We start from the raw sequence: 6,876 nt of genomic DNA on the forward strand, positions 1-6,876 counted from the left end.
AGAATAGAGCCACCGATCTATTGTCAAAGATAAGATAGCTATCTAAATGTCAAATCTGCAGTGAATGCAGAAAACAGGATATGAAAGAACCACTGGGAACCACATGAGATTCCTGATCACCCTTGGCCCAAGATTGGTGTAGATATATTCAAATTAAATGGCAAATATTAGTAGACTACTACTCAGGTTTGTGGTGTTTTTTAAAAATTAAACTTGCCCAACACATCTTATTGAGATATTACAACATTTAAATTGCAGTTTGCTCCCCAGGGTACATTAGATGAGTTAATAACAGGTAATGGTCCACAGTTCATGAATGGCTTATTTGTGCAGTTCTCTTGATATATCAGTTCAAACTCACCAACATGAAGCCCTTACCTTTCTGAATTTCTACTCTAAGGAATGGAGTCTTGTTCAAAGTATTAATAAATTGTATAGTCAATTGCTTGACCACACTTTGGTTTGTTATGAAATATACTCAAAAGACCAAATAAGCAATGTCAGTCAGGTTTATTAATATGGCACAGGAAAGGGTTCTATATGATACCAGTCTCTAAAGCTGATGACAGAACAAGGAGTAATGGTCTCAAGTTGCAGTGGGAGAGGTTTAGGTTGGTTATTAGGAAAATCTTTTTCACTAGGAGGGTGGTGAAACACTGGAATGCGTTACCTAGGGACGTGGTGGAATCTCCTTCTTTAGATATTTTTAAAGTCAGGCTTGACAAAGCCCTGGCTGGGATGATTTAGTTGGGGATTGGTCCTGCTTTGAGCAGGGGGTTGGACTAGATGACCTCCTGAGGTCCCTTCCAACCCTGATATTCTATGATTCTAAAGAACAGCCCCGTGCAGCGATGTTACATTTGCCTCATGCAGAAGGTGTGCTCGCCAAGTTATATATTACAACTGGTATTCTTAATATGATGATTTTACAAGTTACATCACTTTACATGACACTAAAACCCAACTCATCAGTTTGTCCCAGTTTCCTAATAGTCCCTACTTTCCTAGCTTGTATTAAGACATGGAACAAGTGTATCTTGATTTTGACAAGTTTCCTATCTGCTTATGCCAAATGCTTATTTCAGCTAATGCAAGGAGTTATGGGATAATTAGCCTAAATGAATAGGATTATGTTATAGGCCAGTTTAGGCTATCACTGTTACAAGTATTTGTGCTTAATGTTATGGGTTTTTAATGCATACTAATCTATGTATCGTGCTGATAATGCATATTATTAATATGATATATTTATATGCTAGCCAGCATATAGTCATCAACAAAAGAGAGGGTGGGGAAGAATCTTGGAAGTATGGTGTAGGAGGACAGAGTGAGAGATTTGGTTCGCTTTTGAGGGAAGTTTTGAGGAAGGGGTCCTGAGTAAGGGGACGGTTTAGGTAGAAAATTGTAACATGTTTGAAAAAATATTAAAGTAATTTGGCTTTCTTGACAAAGATTGGTCGGGAACTAATAACGGCTTGGTAGAGGAGGAATTGGGGATAATTTTATATTAAATAAATCATTGTGGGACTAAGAAGAGGTGCATATCTTTACTTCGATTGCTTTGCTTTGTGTGTTGTATCCCCTTCCTTCATACATCTTTTAGTCTTCACTCCTGCATTTTGCTCTGCACAGATGAACCCCTATACTGGTGCAGGGCCTGTGTTTTCCCTCTGCACTAGGCAAATGCCTAACACGTGGGTGCTATCATAATCTAAATAAAGAATAGTGCAATATTTCCTGTGTAAGCATGGGAAAAAACCCTGCTATCTCAGATACCACTGTATGGTGACTGTTAATGTTAAGGGTTCCATCTACTGTCTAATTTATCCATGCACCAAGCGCCGAAGTATCTGCACTGTATCCATAAATAAGATTAACACTGTATGTTTCTGGAAAAAAGACAAAGTTTTTCACCCCTCCTTTTATTTATATGCTCTCAAGACTCCATATTAAAAGTTTCCTAATGCTGGAATTGATGTTTACATCTCCAGTTCCTGATAACTGTTCTATTTTCAAAATACTCTACAGCAATAAAAAATGAAAAGAACAGCTTGGCTCATGTTAAAGTTTCTGTTTACGTTGTGGCTGCTCAGGAATAGATATCATTTAGATTTTTCAGAGAATAATGCTTGTATCATGTACAATATGTCACCAAGCGCTTATGCCTCCAAAGCAATAAATAAATTTTAAAAAATCTCCCATACGCATCTAAAAATAATTTACAACATGAAGGATCAAACAGCAAGATTTTTCCAAGGAGTCCTATATCCAAAGCTCTAAACACAAGGGTAGGAAGGGTCTGTGGTCTGGCACCAAAGCATCTATGTGACTTTTGTAACATAAAGAAACTGTGTGAGAGAATCCAAATGGTTATGCTGAGTTAGTGGAGAATTTCCATGCAGACACAGTCATGACTGCTATGAAAGCAATCCTGTTTGAAACCTTTTGGGTTTTGGACCCTTTCTGATTCTCATTTGATAGCAAGCACGCTCCTGATGGCTGGCTTGGAGACCTAGGCATGTGCTTCTTGTATTGAGGCCTAAGTGCTTTGTTGAGTCAGGGCCCTAGTGAAGGCATTTGTACCCTGAATATAGGGTATGTACAGGCAAAGGGTTAAATTTATGACTGTCAAACAAACAAGCACCCCACTCCAAGATAGAGATTTGAGGGGCAAACTATACTCAGCTTTTGCAAGGAGTTGAAAGGGGATCTGGAGCGTAAAAAGCATCATTGTTGCACATTTCCTTTGACTGGAAAAATCATGGGTAATCCAAGCTACCATCATGCTTGTTAGTCACCTACCACTGCATAGCTCCATTTCTTGAAGGTCTTTTTGGAAGAAGTTTGTCTCGTTTTTCTAAGAGATCCATAGGAATGGGGTTAGAGAGCTCCAATGGCGATATCATCAGAAATCCCAAGGTGGCATCATGTCAGTTTTTCATATTGTTTTGAAAAAATTATAGATGGAACTGAAAGTTTCAAAAGCTCTCTCTTCCCTCTCCCGTTATAGTTATCTTCCCTTATCTCCTTTTATTTCCTCTTAACCCACCACCCCCTTTCTTATCCCATTACAGAAGAGGTCCCCAATCTGTGGGGCAGGGAGAAATGTTTGGGAGGGTGCGGTGTGGCCCGGTCCAGCCCCCATGGGGGACGGGGAGGGAGCACTACCCAGCCCTGCTCCCAGCTCTGCTCCGGCCTGCCCCAGCTGTGGTTCCGATCCCAGCCTTCGCTCCCGACCGCGGCCTGGCCACGGTTCCGCACCCAGCCCCTGTCCCTCACCCAGCCTTGGCCCCTGGCTGCAGCTTTGTTACTGGCCCTGGCCCCAGACCCAACCCCAGCTACAGCCCCCTTACTCCTGTGCGTGTTTCCCCCTCCCCCCTGGAGACAGATCCCCACTCCTGGTCCTGGCTCCAGGAGGAGGGGCAGATGGGGTAAGCAGGGGGAGCGACCCTGAAAAGTTTGGGGACCACAGCATTAGAGTGATGTTATGTGTAACCCTGTTTCTCATGTATTGTTGCACAATTACAGCTCCCAAGGAGGTACGTTTTTAAGGTGCAAAAGCTAATCAAAAAGACTTGTCTTTAATTCTCTGTTTGCTATGGAAAATTCATATTGTATGTGATAAAAATTGTTTGTGCCATGTTTGGAGAATGTTACTTTCTTGATACACAAAAACTCAGAAGTTCCTGGTGGAATTTATAGGAGAGTCTATATGTTTTCCACACTATTACCTAAGCATAGTTTAACAATTGATTATGTTTTGGTAGGGTTTAGTTACAAAGTTCTGCCAACAACACTCTGATGGTTAAAAATACATTTGAATAGTGAATATACACTGAAAGCCTAAATGGTTGCTGCAGGCAGACTTTGCAAGATGTCATTTCAAAAAAGATCAAGCAGCTGAAACTGCAAAATATGAGGAAGCTTCATTGTTTTTTTTGTTTTTTTCTTAACATGTATGTGGCTTTACATTGCTTTCAGCCACCACGAAAGCACATTCGTGGTAGACATTTGTCTGGAATTATAAAACTCATTGATTGGATGTCTTGTCCATCAATACAGTTTCAAATGAACATGATTTCTCTGCAGTGCAGAATGACAACATACAACCCCTTGAGAAACGTTGCTGGCTAAGTGACTTCCTTGTGAATACCATGTTGCATGATGCTGCTGGCACCGTAGTGGACTCAAGAAAGCCATGGATTATTTTGTATTAGTAGTTTAGTGTTAAACATTCAGGGTAAAACAGAGGGGGCCACAGTCAAACTGGATCTGCACCTCCTGTAATGCCATTTAATCAAAATCAAGTCAGAGATTTGGTCCCATATCTAGTGGTCAGCAACAAATTTGTAGATTAACTGCTGAGAACCATGGTAAATTAGAACAGTAGCCTATGACATTTTAATGTAATTAATATTCATTATTCATACAAAGAACAACGTACTCTTGATTCTACAAAAAGGGTCCAATCCTGCTCCTATTGAAACCCATGTCATAAATCCCATTGGGAATGAGTCCAAAGAAAAGTAATTATTCTATTTGACATCTTCACTGCAGAGCTCCATTGCATATTTTGGAATCATCATTCGTGTGTGGAATGAGTGCAGAATTTCAATAGCGATTTGGTGAGGTTTGGAGGGGGGAATTTTGCTTCTGGCTGTAATTCCATCAATGAAATCTAACAGCCCAGCAGGACTGAAATGATGCATGTGTCTTATGCAGGAGTGAATTTCATCCTATTATCACAGTATATGCACTGTTTTTTCTATTTATACTAAACACAGAAAATTAATGCTTTTGGGAAACAAGACAATTTCTGTAACTTCTAGCTTTTACAGTTTGCATGACTTTTGTTCCTTTCACAGTGGCTTCCCTGTGACTTTTCCATAAAATTGCTTGGATGAAACCATAGTCCCATAAATGACCATTTAAAATCAAGGTCTTCCTTAGTGTGTGACCCGATCATTTTCATTGTTTCACAGTTAAATTATCTGGCAAGAGGAATCATAAGGGGCAAACTTTTCCCCCCGTTTCTTGCACAATGGGACTCATATTCTGATTTGGGCTTGGATTTGCCTGGAGTCTCCAGGAATTAAAGATTAATCTTTAATTAAAGATTATGTCATGTGATGAAATCTCAAGGAATACATCCAACCAAAATTGGCAACCCTACTTTTGGGTACTACTGTAATATAAATAATAAGTAACTAATGTTTCAGGTCAAAGATGCAACGGGTAAGGCTGCAGAAATGCACCCATTGCAGCAAAACCAGCTTTAGAAATTTGGCCCTCAACAGCATATTCTAAATTACTAGTCAATTTTTATTGTTTGCTCCTTGTTCTATATGAAAAGAGATTTTATTTTGCTTTTTTATCAGAAGGGACTACCTGTGCTTTGTTAACATATTAAAACATGCTTTATTACAACTCATTATTGTAAAGCCTCTGGACTACATTGAATATGAAAAGTTCTACATGCAAACAAAACGGTTTATATTCTGTTTAGTATTGTTTATGTAGCTGTGCCTTTGAAGGAGAATCATAGAATCGTAGAATATCAGGGTTGGAAGGGACCTCAGGAGGTCATCTAGTCCAACCCCCTGCTCAAAGCAGGACCAATCCCCAATTAAATCATCCCAGCCAGGGCTTTGTCAAACCTGACCTTAAAAACCTCTAAGGAAGGAGATTCCACCACCTCCCTAGGTAACGCATTCCAGTGCTTCACCACCCTCCTAGTGAAAAAGTTTTTCCTAATATCCAACCTAAACCTCCCCCACTGCAACTTGAGACCATTACTCCTTGTTCTGTCATCTTCTACCACTGAGAACAGCCTAGATCCATCTTCTTTGAAACCCTCTTTCAGGTAGTTGAAAGCAGCTATCAAATCCCCTCATTCTTCTCTTCTGCAGACAAAATAATCCCAGTTCCCTCAGCCTCTCCTCATAAATCATGTGCTCCAGCCCCCTAATCATTTTTGTTGCCCTCCGCTGGATCCTTTCCAATTTTCCTCATCCTTCTTGTAGTGTGGGGCCCAAAACTGGACACACTACTCCAGATGAGGCCTCACCAATGCCAAATAGAGGGGAATGATCATGTCCCTCGATCTGCTGGCAATGCCCCTACTTATAAAGCCCAAAATGCTGTTAGCCTTCTTGGCAACAAGGGTACACTGTTGACTCATATCCAGCTTCTCGTCCACTGTAACCACTAGGTCCTTTTCTGCAGAACTGCTGCCTAGTCATTCGGTCCCTAGTCTGTAGCAGTGCATGGGATTCTTCCATCCTAAGTGCAGGACTCTGCACTTGTCTTTGTTGAACGTTATCAGATTTCTTTTGGCCCAATCCTCTAATTTGTCTCTGTATCCTATCCCTACCCTCCAGCGTATCTACCTCTCCTCCCAGTTTAGTGTCATCTGCAAACTTGCTGAGGGTGCAATCCATGCCATCCTTCAGATCATTAATGAAGAAGTAGTAATCAAATCTCCAAGTAGTAATCAAAACAGCAGGTGGCAGTGAGACTAAGAAAGAGAGAAGGAAACAGAAATAAAGGGGAGAGATTTTAGGACCATATCTTCAGCTACTGTAAATTGCCATAACTCCACTGACTACACTGCATGCCCCAAGTAAAGGGGCGGGGGGAAATGGGTACACTTTACCAGGTTCTGATCCAAGGGGGAACCCTGCCAGAGGCCTACAAGCCCATCAGTATGAGAAGAAAATTCAGACTTTGACTGAATATTATTTATAAAATCTTAGTGAACAGATTTGTACCTGTGTATCTATGTGTGGGATGGGGGCCCATGTTATGAGTTTGTCCTGGGCCCAGCAAAATTTTGCTTGGGGCTTGCTACACTGATTTACTCCAGCTGAGGATTTG

The sequence above is a fragment of the Lepidochelys olivacea genome (genome assembly GCF_965140295.1).
Source record: "Lepidochelys olivacea isolate rLepOli2 genome assembly, chromosome: 6".
NCBI lineage: Eukaryota > Metazoa > Chordata > Testudines > Cheloniidae > Lepidochelys > Lepidochelys olivacea.